Here is a 14,467-nt window from a genome sequence, read left to right as displayed (position 1 = left end):
TCACTGGGGTCAATGGGAGTCAATGGGAGTCAATGGGTGTCAATGGGAGTCAATGGGAGTCAATGGGAGTCAATGGGGGTCAATGCGAGTCAATGGGAGTCAATGGTGGTCAATGGGAGTCAATGGGGGTCAATGGGAGTCAATGGGAATCAATGGTAGTTAATGGGGGTCAATGGGAGTCAATGGGGGTCAATGGGAGTTAATGGGGGTCAATGGGAGTCAATGGGAGTCAATGGGAGTCAATGGGGGTCAATGGGAGTTAATGGGGGTCAATGGGAGTCAATGGGGGTCAATGGGAGTCAATGGGAGTCAATGGGGGTCAATGGGAGTCAATGGGGGTCAATGGGAGTCAATGGGGGTCAATGGGAGTTAATGGGGGTCAATGGGAGTCAATGGGAGTCAATGGGAGTCAATGGGGGTCAATGGGGGTCAATTATAGTCAATGGGAGTCAATGGGATTCAATGGGATTCAATGGGGGTCAATGGAGGTCAATGGGGGTCAATGGGGATCAATGGGAGTCAATGGGAGTTAATGGGGGTCAATGGGGTCAATGGTTTATGGGGGGGTCTATGAGGCTTATTGGGGGTCTATGGGGTCCTATGAGGGTCTATGAGGGCCTATGGTGGGCCTTTGGGGGGTCTATAGGGGCCTATGGGTGTCCTGAGTGCTCCTAAGTGGGTCTGTCGGGTTCTATGTGGGGTCTTTAGGGGCCTGAGGGGTCAATGGAGCCCTATGGGGGGTCTAAGGGGGTCCTATGGGTGTCTATAGTATTCTTTGGGGGGACTATCGGGGCCTATGGGATTCTATGGTGGTCTATAGAATTCGATGGGGCTATTATGGGGACCTATAGGGGTCTGTGGGGGTCTATTGGGGCCTAGGGGGGGTCTGTGGGGTCTTACAGGGGGTCTATGGGAGTCTATGGGGGCCTATGGTAACCTATAGGGTTCTATGGGAATCTATGGGGGCCTATGGGGCCCTATGGGGTTCTATGGGGGTCTATGGGTGGCCTATGGTAACCTATAGGGTTCTATGGGAGTCTGTGGAGGCCTATGGGGGCCTATAGGGTTCTATGGGAGTCTATGGGGGCCTATGGTAACCTATAGGGTTCTATGGGAGTCTATGGGGGCCTATGGGGCCCTATGGGGTTCTATAGGGGTCTATGGGTGGCCTATGGGGCTCAATGGGGTCTGTGGCAAAAGGTTGGGGGGGGAAAGGGATTTTGGGGTGAATAGCGGCAATAAAAGGCAAAAAAAAAACGAGTTAAAAAGGAGGAGTTTGAATGGGGGTAGAGGGGGGAGGGAAGGATGCCGGTGACCATGGCAACGGGAGGTGGGACGGTTGTCATGGAGATGGGTTTGATTGACAGGAGCTGCCATGGCGAACGGGGGGTGGGAAGCACTGGTTGCCATAACAGATCTATGGGGCTGGATGTACATCTATGGGGCTGGACGCACATCTATGGGGCAGGATACACATCTATGGGGCTGGACGCACATCTTTGGGTCTGGACACACATCTATGGGGCTGGATGCACATCTATGGGGCTGGATGTACATATATGGGGCAGAATGCACATCTATGGGGCTGGGTGCACATCTATGGGGCTGGATGCACATCTATGGAGCTGGATGCACATCTATGGGGCTGGATGCAGATCTATGGGGCTGGATGCACATGGGGTCCTTATAGATCCTATGGAGTTCTTGGGGGGACCTGAGTGCTGTTATGGGGGCCATCAGGTCAACCCTTAGAGCCCTATAGGAGCACACAGCCGTCATGTCAACCCTTAGAGCCCTATAGAAATACACAGCCATCAGGTCAACCCATAGAGCGCTATGGGAGCACACAGCCATCAGGTCAGCCCTTAGAGCCCTATGGAAATACACAGCCATCAGGTCAACCCATAGAGGCCCAATTTTCTAGAACTAGGGTCCCTTAATTAGGGTCCGTTAATTAGTGTCCATTAATGAGGGTCATGCCAGGTGAGGTAAGAAGGACGTGACAGGGACAGATGTGTTGTTATTGTCTATTTATTGGGATTTTGGGGGATAGGGGGGAGGGGCTTCTCCCACCTCCTATAGGATAATGTGTGTGGGGGGGCATCTTCCATCTCCTATAGGATTAATTGGGGGGGGGGCTCTATAGGCATCCGTATGGCTCTATAGGTATCCATAAGTCTCTATAGGCATCCTTAAGGCTCTATATGTATCCATAAGGCTCTATAGGTACCCATAGGGCTCTATAGGCATCCTTAAGGCTCTATAGGCGTCCTCAAGGCTCTATAGGTATCCTCAAGGCTCTCTAGGCATCCATAAAGCTCTATAGGTATCCTCAAGGCTCTATAGGTACTCTTAGGGCTCTATAGGCATCCTTAAGGCTCTATAGGCGTCCTCAAGGCTCTATAGGTATTCTCAAGGCTCTCTAAGCATCCATAAGGCTCTATAGGTATCCTCAAGGCTCTATAGGTACCCATAGGGCTCTATAGGCATCCTTATGTTTCTATAGGCATCCATAAGGCTCTATAGGCAGCCTTAAGGCTCTATAGGCATCCATAAGGCTCTATAGGCAGCCTTATGGCATCCATAAGGCTCTATAGGTATCCATATACTTTGAAAGCTGAATGTTTATAAGTCCATGGGGCCGGATGGGTTGCACCCTAGAGTGCTGAGGGAGTTGGTGGATGTGGTCGCAGAACCACTGTCCATCATTTTCCAGCAGTCTTGGCTGACTGGGGATGTCCCAGTGGATTGGGGGCTGACGAATGTGACGCCCGTCTTCAAAAAGGGCCAGAAAGATGATCCTGGCAGCTACAGGCCCATCAGTCTCACCTCGGTGCCTGGGAAGGTTATGGAAAGTGTTGTATTAGGCGAAATAGGGGGATATCGGGCTGTCACGCGACAGGCCCTCCCTAATTTCTGGAAGGATCGATGACGTGTACTAGAGAGGCGTACACGAAGAGCATAGTTTATATAAGTGTGTGTTTGCTTTAAGAAATCGCCATTTTGCCGCTCACCCTCTTGGTGTTACTTCGGTAATTGGCCCAGCTGTGGACTTCTAGGGTCTTAAAGTCTACAAATGGTGACCCGCCAACGTGATAAGCTGTGATTTACAACAGTGCAGACTGATAAGGAGACTTAGAAGACCTAGAAGAGACGGGGGCAGCTGTTAGCATAGCGGCAAGGATCCTACCACGGACGGCGTTTCACTTCCCTTTGCCGTGGGTGGTAGAAGCCCGGGACGGAGAGATCGTGGCCAAGATTCTTCGTCGGGGGAGAGAGAGAGAGCGCTCGGAATCCCCAGGAGCTGTCTGGGAAGCGCCCAGGGGCGGCCGGAGACGTGGGCCGGGGCGACATGGAAGCCGTTATCAAGGTAATTCTTCATGCCTGTAAACTTCACTGTGGAAAGCAGACTCCTTCTAAGAAGGAGGTTACAGCAGTCCTCTTGCTGCTGGAGAAAGAAGGACTATTAGTATCCCCCTCTGATTTATACAATCCTGACAACTGGGATAGAATTACGACCGCGTTATCTCAGCGAACGCTAGCCATCCGTAGGGTGTCGGAATTCAAGGTCTGGGGATTTATCTTAGAGGTGTTGAAAGCGGCTCGGGAGGAGAAACTCGCAAACCAGCGCGCTAGGGAGCTATTGGGGTTGGAGGCGGGGGGGAATCTTGTCTCTTCTGCAGGTTCGGAAGGGGCCAAGATGGCGCCGACCCCCTCAATCCCACCCAATGCTTCACCTTCGAGAACAAGCCAGAAGGAAGTTGCGCAAGACCACTCTGACCAGGACGACACCCAGCCCCCACCTCCTTATCCTGCTTGGAGCCCATATCCTTCCTTGAAACTTTTCAGGGACAAGGGGGGAGGGAAGCCCACTGAGGAAAGTGGAGTTATTTGCATATCTGATAAGAACGTACAGGGGGCGGATAAGCCGAATGGGGGAGGCGTGGTGCAGCCAATGAAATCTGAGGTGGGCAGTACTTCCCTACTGTCGGGTTCTGCCTGCTGCTGTGTCCACTCCCAAAAAGGGGTGGATCGCACCGCCCAGTACGATAGTGGGCGTGGATGTGGGGGTGGTGATTCGATGTGGGCAGCACAGGAGCCCGCCCAGGGGGGATGTGGCCCCTCAGCACCCACCCATGAGTCGGCCGGAGGAGTTATTGCACAACGTGGGAAATGTGATAGCAGGGAGCGTATCAGTGAGGTGTTGTTTTCTCTTTGTAAAGAATACTGTGGAGAAAGTGCTCCATCTGTGAAGGAGATTGCTGCAGTACTTAGTTATCTTGAGCGGGACAGGGAACTTTTATCACCCTGCGAGATCCTGGACTATCGTAAATGGGATCCGCTCACTGATGTGCTTGCAGAGCATGCAGAGACTACCCAGACGTTTGCAGAGCTTGTTACCTGGGGTCTGATTTTGGGTTCTCTTAAAGCCTCCAGGATGGAGGGGAAGCTTGTTGAAGCGTGTTTGTCGCTTGGGCTTGTACTTGACCGGGACCAGCCGGGAAAAGCAGCTGAGAGATTGGATCAGGGAGAGCAAGTATTACAGCCAGTCACTGCTCCAGTGCTAGCTGCGCCTCCCGGAGAGAGGAAAAAGTTGCAGTCAGCTGCTGCTCTAACGGCGCTGGTTGCACCCCCACAGGGAGATGGCGAATTCCAGTCGACCGCATCCCCTCTCGACCCCTCTCCTTTGTCATTGAGGGGCGGGGAGTGCGGGCGCGCGGTTAATTCAAGTGGTTGGAGAAGTAGGCGTGTTCCAGACCCGGGGGGAGCGCAAACGTGGTGCTATCCCGGGGGGGGGAGTAACCAGGTCCAAAGGGGACCGACAGGGCCCGCAGCTGCAAGTTGTTCGCTCGCTGTGGCTCCTGCTGCCTGCCTGTCATGCAGGGGACCGGGGCTCGATTCGCTGGCGTGGAGCCGCTCCGCCTTCCGGCATCGGGCTGCTGGCTGCTGCCGAGAGTTTCGTTTGCCTCTAGCTTTAAACACAGCGGAAACTTTGACGGTGCATGGCCCTGTGCTCTCTCATGACACTGAAAGCCTCGCATGCGTGATTCTCAAGTGGGTGCAATACACACTCTGGAAAGAAGGGTGGATGACAGAGCTTGGGAGAGTGTTGGCAGCTGAGCAGGATGATTCCTTTCACCCCGTGCATGGTATAGGCATGCAGGGAAGGATTGGAGCAGAGTGCTTGGGATATAAGTTTAGTCCTGAGATAATGCAGCTGGTGGGTCTTGATATTCAACCACATGTAAAGACACTATGGGATGTGCAGAATATGGTAGGAACCCTCCAGTGGGTTCGGAGCGCTTTGGGAATGCCTTCAGGATTGAGGAAACTCTTGTATGGTCAGCTAAAGGGATCCAACGCAAAAGAAGAACCCAAAACTCGGTCTAACGAAAGGGCTGCAGCTTGGCAAAAGATCGTACAGAGCTGCATGGAAGGATCGCTTGTGCAGCATGAGACTCTTAGTCTCAGGGCGATGGTTTGGCAGGATTCCAACAGTAGTTGGCAGGCTGCTGTCTTCACAAACAGAAAGGTCAGCGTGCAGATGCTTGAGGTGATGGCTGTAACAGCTGCAGTGCACCTCTGGCGAATGATACCCTCTAACATTGTTGCAGATTCCATCTTTGCAGTCAAGCAGTTGGCCCGGATGGGCCAGGAAGGTCTCTCAAGTACAGAGGCTGCTGGAACTCTGGAAGAGGCCTTGGTCTTCCGCACAGCTCCTGTTGCACCCTTACGTGTGTGTGATCACTCTGGGGTGCCAAGCCTTTTTGCCACAGGTAATGCAATAGCAGATAAAGTTACCAGCACACCTGTCATTGGCCTTGGATCGCTGCAGATCTGGCAAATGGATGTCACCTGGGAGCCTTGCTTGTCTCCCTGCCAATGATTGGTTATTGCTGTGAGTACCTCCTCTATTGTCATTATGGCCACTCAGCATGTCAGGTCTGGCTCGACTGCAGTCCGATACCATTGGACAATCGCTGTTGCTGTGGTTGGTTTACCCAGTCACGTTAGGACTCACAATGGGTCCTGCTTCATTTCTCGCTTTACTGACTATGGGAAGTGGGATAAGAGTTCTTTCTTTACAGGAGCAGTCAATGGGGAATCTGGTACCTGAGGTTGTTCTGCTCCTGTTGGTCTCAGTGATAAGTATCGCTCGAACAACAAGTGCAGGGACCTTTGGGATTCAGTCTGGAATTGTTGGGTCTCAGCCAACAGTAGATTCACATAATCTGTGGTTACAACTTCACTTATCTCTTAAGGTGTGATCTTCTTATCCTATAGGTTGAGATTCTAGTTACCTAGTCGCTACATATCAAGTACGCGTTAATGCAACGATGGTGCATGTTGCCGTGTGCTGATGAGCTGATGGACGCTATCGAGGATATGGACAGAAAGACTTTGACGGATGTTCACCATACAGAGAAGATACATCAGGCGTAAGAAGAATGAAGAGGGATGGAAAACATCGCGGACAAGAATTGCTTCTCGAAAGGTTCCTGACAACAAGAGGACTATTCAATCACTTGCTCCACACAGTTGTGGTGGTGTTTTCATAACATGGTTGTGCCTTATGCTACTAATTATATTATAGAGAGTTTGTTAAGGTTTAGTTAAGGGTTTATATAGAGTACTATATAATATTAGTTATGATAAGAGTGTATTTTAAGGTTATGCATAGTATGTTAAGGTATAGCAAATAAGACGGATAATTCAATAGAGTTTCTTTAGGTATGTCCATTAGAGTATAGAATACCATAGAATGCAGGATAAGCTTTAAGCATTGGTTAGGTTTATAGTGTTGCGTATTGTAACGGGTTAGGTTCTCATAGCATGGGGAGGGGGAGATGTTGTATTAGGCGAAATACGGGGATATCGGGCTGTCACGCGACAGGCCCTCCCTAATTTCTGGAAGGATCGATGACGTGTACAAGAGAGGCGTACACGAAGGGCGTAGGTTATATAAGTGTGTGTTTGCTTCAATAAATCGCCATTTTGCCGCTCACACTCTTGGTGTTACTTCGGTAATTGGCCCAGCTGCGGACTTCTAGGGTCTTAAAGTCTTCAGAGGTGTATGTTCCAACCATCAAATGAGTGTCAACCCATTTATGTAGTACTATGTACTGCTTGCGAGGAAGTGTGTGAGGGATGTGGTTCAATCACTGCTGCTTCTGTGGCAAAGAGTTTATAAGTTTATGGTTAAGGGAAAGTTGTATGGTATTAAGGGTGTTTATGGGAACTGAAGAACTGTATTGTTTCACAAACTGTTTTGATGATACAAGAACGTGTAATTGTTAGTGGCATATGGAAATGTACTTGAGGGTATGTGGAAGTGTAAATGAAGGTACAAATAGTGGAATAGTGTACAGAGGATAAAAGGTTTAATAGAAAGTGAGTTTGTCTGCACTGACATGAGAGCAACCCTCCTCACCATTCCGCCTGCAAGCTGAGCAGAGCAGAGACACTGTCCCCATGTATCAGGTACTGTTATTCTACTCACCAAATGGATGAGCTCACAGCAGAAGAGGCAGATCTTCCTCTCTGCTCCATCTGTGGCATACTCCAGAGTTCTAGGCATTGCAAAGCTATGGCACATCTATGTTCTTGCACTGATGACACCTTATTTTGCTCTGGGCTCTAATTTCAGTGGCATCTAAAAAAGCCTGGGGTCATGCCAGCTTACAAGAAGCAGGCAAATGTTGTCTCATTGTAAGGAAGAGCAAGAAAGATGACAGGGGCAATTATGGACCTGACAGTCTCACAACAGTACTTGGTAAAATGATGGAGAAAGTGATGATGGGAGTGATGGAAAAACACCTGAAGAACAATTCTGTCATTGGTCACAGCCAACACAACTTCCAGAGGGGAAGGACCTGTTTAACTATTGGACTTGTTATGACAAGGTTAGCAAATTGGTTGATCAAGGGAAGCCAGTTGAAGTTATCCTTGAGGATTTCAGTAGAGCTTTTGATACTATTTCTCACAACACCCTTCTGAGCAGAATGTCCTTCATTTGGCTAGGCAGAAATATAACATGGTGGGTGAACAGTTAGTCAATAGGTCAGGCCCAAAGCACTATAGTCGCTGGGTTCCATCAGGCTGGTAGATGGTCACTATCAGGGTTCCCCAGGGCGCCATTTTAGGGCCACTTCTCTTTCATGTTTTTGCGGATGACTTGCATGCAGGACTAGAAGATGTTCTGAGCAAGTTTGCTGATGAGACCAGATGAGGAGGTGCTGTTGCCTCCAATGAGTGGGGAGAGATGTGGACAAGTCAGAGAAGTGGGTACCAGTTGGTCCTAAGCACCAAGTGCATAAAGTATAACTAGAACAAGTGCCTGATTGTGCACCTGGGTAGGGGCAATCCTGGACATACACACTGACTGGATATGGGACACTAGAGAGGGGTCTGACTGAAAAGGATTGGGGGTCCTGGTAAGCATCAAATTGAACATGAGTCAGCAGTGTGCCCAGGCAGCCAGGAAGCTCAGCGGTCCATTGGAGTGCATCAAGCAAGGCTTTGCCAGCTTGGTGAAGGAAAGGATTGTCCCTGTCTGCTCTGCACTGCTGCTGCCTCACCTGGAGCACTGGGTGCACTTCTGGGCACTGAAGAGCATAAAAGACATCAAACTATGGGAGAGTGTGCATAGGATGTCACCAGAACTGAGAGATGTGAAGTTCAGAGTTTCATTGGGATTGACTGCTTGTTCAGACTGGGCCCTTCTAACATCCCACATCCTGCGATGAGACACAGGACACACATGGGAAATGAACCTCACAGTGTCCCTGCAGCCCATGCAGAGCCTGGGATCTTCTGTTCTCATGTCTTTCATTTAGCATCATGCAGACCTCCATCCACTGCCCCAGGAAGGATCCTTAGTCAGCATGAGGTTCTCTCTACCAAGGGTCTGGGGATACGGGCTTGGCCTGTCTGCTTCATAAGACAAAGGAGGGGTTTCTCAGCATCTAGGCCACCATGCCAGTGCCTTTCATTGCCTGTAGTCATATCTTCCAATTATCTTCTCTAACTAGTCCCTAGGGAAGCATGCTTGTTAATGTTCCTCAGTGGGCCCATTAATACTCCAAGAAAGTTCACTGCTACTTCTGACTTTGTCTTGTTGAACACTCTGTGCAAACTTCTCTCTGCACTGGAGGTTGATGGACTCAGCACCAAATGCACCCTGGGGCTCATTATTATCTGAAGAGCCTCCTGTGCCTTGTGATTTACTGTTATCTTCTTCAAGTTTTCAGACCTTGTGCAGCAAAATGGAGGGGTACCTGGATAGACCTTAAAGAGGAAGAATCCAGCAGACATTTACTGTCTATTTATTTAGAGCTGGGTATAAACAAGTTTTAAAGCAGCACTGTGCAACTGGTATCAATCCAGGATGTCCCCAATGCGTTCTATTCTGTGTCAGTAAATGTTCTTCTCAATCACCCCACCCCATTTCTACTCACACTGGCCCCATGGGACTTGCATCACTTTTCCTCACATCACTCTTCTCCTCTGCAGCCACCCGCTCAGTGTTAAGTCTCCCTTTCAGCAACTCGAACAGGCTTTCCTCAGAGAATCAGCTGCAAACGGGCAAGGAAAGAATTCTTTTTTTTTTTTTTTTTTTTTTTTTTTTTTTTTTTTTTTCCAACAAACAGTAGGAAAGGTGATGCAATTGAATGAACGGTAAAACACAGTGATCTACTGCATGTCATGTCCAAGCTGCTTCTATTGAGGTTTGACATTCACAGGGAATAACTGTACAAGAAATGAGTTAGACAGAGATAGGAAGGGATTGATGGAATCACAGTGAAGGACTTGACAACTTGTGATCTCAAGCGATGTGGGCCTGGCAAAGAGCAGGATCAGGACACTGAACTTTAGAAGAGCAGACTTCAAGCTACTCAATGGACTGCTAGCCAAGATCCCCTGGCGTGCTGCCCTCAAAGACAAGGATGTTGAGGAGAGCTGGCTGCTCTTCAAGGATGCCCTCCTGGAAGCACAAGAGGTCTCCATTCCACTGAATAAGAAAGTGGGCTCCACTGAATAAGAAAGGTAGGAAACCGGCATGGCTCAGCAAGGACCTGCTGAGAGAACTGAGGGCGAAGAAAGGGGTGTACAAGCTCTGGAAACAAGGCTGTGTCACCTCAGAAGAATACAGGGATGCCGTTCGGACTTGCAGACGTTGGATCAGGGAAGCCAAGGCTCAGGCAGAACTGAACTTGGCAAGGGATGTGAAAAACAATAAGAAAGCCTTCTACAAGTACATTGGCCAGAAAAGACAGGACAAAACAAACGTACCATCTTTGGTAAATTTAAAAGGAGAACTGGCTTCAACAGATGAAGAGAAAGCTGAGGTGCTGAATGAGTTCTTCACCTCGGTCTTCACTGGTGGATTCTAGTCTTTTTCATGTCCCTAAGCCCTGCATCCCCAAACCTCTATGTGGGGACCAAGGAGGTAAATCCCTCCCCACTGTAAGGGCAGAGCAAGTCCGAGAGTGCTTCCTTAGACTGAATGTGTACAAGACGATGGGGCCAGATGGTGTGCATCCCAGGGTCCTGAAGGAGCTGGCTGAGGTGGTTGCTGAGCCGCTCTCCATCATATTTGAGAAGTCGTGGCTGTCAGGTGAGGTCCCGGATGACTGGAGGAAGGGTCACGTCACTCCCATATACAAGAAGGGGAGCAGGGAGGACTCGGGGAACTACAGGCCGGTGAGTCTCACCTCCGTGCCTGGGAAGATCATGGAACAGATCCTCCTGGACAACATGCTCAATCACATAAAGAATGTGAATGTGATCCGAGACAGCCAGCACGGCTTCACCAGGGAAGGTCATGCTTAACTAATCCTGTGACCTTCTGTGATGGAGTGACAGCTATGGTGGATGAAGGGAAGGCGACCGATGTCATTTACCTGTACACGAGCAAGGCCTTTGACATGGTCCCCCACCACATCCTCATCTCCAAATTGGAAGGGAAGTGGATTTCATGGGTGGACAACTCGATGGATAAGCAATTGGTTGAAAGGCTGCAGACAGAGGGTGGTGGTCAGTGGCTCTATGTCCAGGTGGAGGTCGGTAACGAGTGGTGTCCCCCCAGGGTCTGTCTTGGGACCGGTGTTCTTTAACATCTTTGTTAATGACATCGATGAGGGAATGGAGTGCAACCTCAGCAAGTTTGCTGATGACACCAAGCTGAGTCGTGCGGTTGATATTGTGGAAGGAAGGGATGTCATTCAGAGGGACCTTGACAGGCTGGAAAGCTTGGCTCAGGTGAACCTAATGAGGTTCAACACAGCAAAGTGCAAGGTTTTGTACTTGGGCCGGAAGAACCCCAGGCACCTGTACGGGCTGTGAGGAGTTGTCCTTGAGAGCAGCTTGGCAGAGAAGGACTGAGGGTCCTGATGGACAAGAGACTCAACATGAGCCAGCAGTGCGCTCTGGCGGCTCGGAAGGCAAATGGGATCCTGGGCTCCATCAGAAAAGGGGTGGTCAGCAGGGATAGGGAGGTGATTGTCCCTCTCTACTCGGCTCTTGTGAGGCCCCATCTGGAGTACTGTGTCCAGGTATGGAGCCCTCAGTACAAGAAAGACATGGAGATTTTGGAAAGGGTCCAGAGGAGGGTCACAAAGATGATCAGGGGGCTGGAGCACCTCCCCTTTGAAGACAGGCTGAAGGACCTGTGCTTGTTAAGCCTGGAGGAAAGAAGGCTGAAGGGTGACCTCATTGCAGCCTTTCACTACGAGAAGGGATCCTATAATCAGGAGGGGAGTAAGCTCTTTGAAAGGGCCGATAATAGCAGGACAAGGGGGAATGGATTTAAGTTGAAAGAGGGAAGATTTGGGTTGGATGTTAGGGGGAAGTTCTTTACTAGGAGAGTGGTGAGATTCTGGAAGAGGCTACCAAGGGAGGTTGTGGATGCCCTGTTCCTGGAGGTGTTCAAGGCCGGGTTGGATGGGGCCCTGGGCAGCATGATCTGTTAAGTGTGGAAGTTTGGTAGCCCTGCCAGGCAGGGGGGTTGGATCTTCATGATCCTTGAGGTGCCTTCCAACCTGGGTCATTCTGTGATTCTGTGATTCTTTGATCCCATTCCAGAAGCAGGATTTGATTTAGGCTGGCTGGGGCTGGCATCTACACCATGGTACTGGTGTTCAGAAGGTGGCGCACAGTTATGAGACGCATTGTGGGGCTGAAAGTTGTCCAGCAAGCATTGTCACTACCAGGGCATGGCTTTCCTGAAGGTCCTCAGCTGCATTTGCCAGCTGGATGGGGGTGTGCTGGAGACCCCAGGGAATTGCCATTCCAATGAGAGCCCAGAATAAACAAACATGTCAACTGTGAGAAAATGTAGATGTGTCACAGCTGTGGAATGCCTTAAGCTCTGGAATTTGCAATAGATGGAGAATATAGAACGATCAGTTCTGAATAACGCTGCACTTTCAGGTGCCCATTACTCGAACATCTGATGTCATTCAGGAGGCCCAAGAATGCTCCCATGCCTTGTCTGGCCCCCAGCTAATGCTCAGGAAGGAGGTGGTTCTCTCAGATGTCTACCACAGCCTGCAGGCCCTGCTGCATACATCTATGAGCACCACAGGCACCTTGTGCTCACTGAATGACTGTTTTTGAGCAAGTCATTCCATCTTAAGAAAGGCCAAGGATTCAGACCAGGGGCTCATGCATACTGTCAACTCCTTGTGCACATCTGCTTCGAGTCAAGAGGAGTACCATCTCCCATGGGTCTGTGGGGAAGTGAATCTGCTTTCAACCCCAGGGTTTTACATCTGCACATGAGACACCTGCACTGATTGCCTCATCTGAATGACAGCCCTGCAAAGGGGGAGTCAGAGAGTCCCTGTCCTTGTCTGTGTGTCTTTCTTATTATGGGCCAGGAGCAGAGCTTTCCAGGTGAGGCATTTACACTCCTGCTAGGCAAACGCAATCTGTTAGGACAACCTGATACAGTAAAAGATTTAGTCTCAAAGGTAGAAGACAGGTATATGGGCCCATAAACAGGTAGGATGAGCAGTTACATTAAAGGAATAGCATCCTGTACCCTAAATGGAAGAAGCCAGACAGAACCAGACTACTTCTATCAAACATGATGGGGTAAAAGGGACCGAATGAGGAAGACATTGAGTGTTTGCAAGGAAGATGCCTGATTTCATCCCCACGACCACTGCAGGAAGAACCCAGCTACAAACAGCGCATGTGCCAGAGGGAGGGACAGAATGTAAATGATTTCCTGGAAAATAATGAATATGTAGATGAGTTCCAGGAGATCTGCTGAATATGGATCAGTGTGACAGTAAAATAAGTAACACTTCTGCTTGCTGGTGTGCAAGGAAGGACTGATCCCCTTTGCACCCTGTGCCGAATACATGCATTCCTGCTTTAAAACCTAACTCCAGGTTAGAGAGGTTGTTTCCTCAACTCCAAACTATGCTTCTGGAATCAGTCTGTCCAGTTTATCCGACATCCAAGAGCCTTTTTCAGAGATGACCCTGCTGTCTATCAGGAACATTCAGCTCAGGAGCCCCAGGGAAACCTCCAGAGGAAGCACTGAGGAAAAGAAACTCAAATCCTCTGGTGTGCTGATCTGGGCTGGGCTCCTGGGACACAGGGAGCTCATAAAAGAGGATGGTGCTGCAGAGACAGCTGTGCCCAGGAGCAGGTCTCGTGCACAGCACAGCCTGCAGGTGACAGAAGGAGAGGAGAGAAAGGGGAGAGAGCTTCCAGGATGTGTATGCAGTGAGCAGGCTCGGAACATGCTGCAGGAGCATTGCTGACAGACAATGACACGGTAAGTCTCACTTCAGGCCATACAGTTGCTACTCATAGAGGGTTAACTATAACTGTGAAATCCCATAGCAGATCTGGCTGCAGGCACTGCATGTTTGTTTACTGTGGAAAAAGCCTTCTGCTCCAGCTGAGGGCTTCCGTGCTGAAGCATCAGAGCACAGCCCTGAGTGCTGCGTGTCCCAGCACGGCTGCAGGCTGTGCATGTGGGGCTGCAGGCGGGTGCCCAGGGCTGTCCTGCAGAGCAGGGTCCCTGCTGTGCCCCAGGGGCTGTGTGCCGGCTTTGGGACTCTGCCGCCTGCCAGGCTCAGCAATCAGCCTGCCCGGGGAGCTGTCCAGGGTGCTGCGGGGAGACGTGTGGGGGGAAGGAGCCCCCCGGCAGGGCTTGTGCTGCCACAGCTGCTGCCTGGGGCAGGGGATCTCAGCTTCACTGCAAAACTGAATGCATCTGAGGGCACTTTGCATGTTTATCCTATAGATACTGAAAGGAACAGAGGTTGGGTTTGGGGGCTCTAAGAACTGTGTGGGAAAAGATATGAGACAAGAAACAGATGAGAATAACCACGGAGATGGGATAAGATTAGAAGATGATAGGAAGGCTACAACTCCATATGCTTCTTCTGCTTATGGAATGTTGAACATCATGAAATTAAATTGAAGTTATGGTGCTAAATGAACA

Source organism: Excalfactoria chinensis, chromosome 30 (assembly GCF_039878825.1).
Source record: "Excalfactoria chinensis isolate bCotChi1 chromosome 30, bCotChi1.hap2, whole genome shotgun sequence".
NCBI classification, from domain to species: Eukaryota; Metazoa; Chordata; class Aves; order Galliformes; family Phasianidae; genus Excalfactoria; species Excalfactoria chinensis.
The sequence above is the reverse complement of the archived record's forward strand: the minus strand, read 5'-3'. Positions refer to the sequence as shown.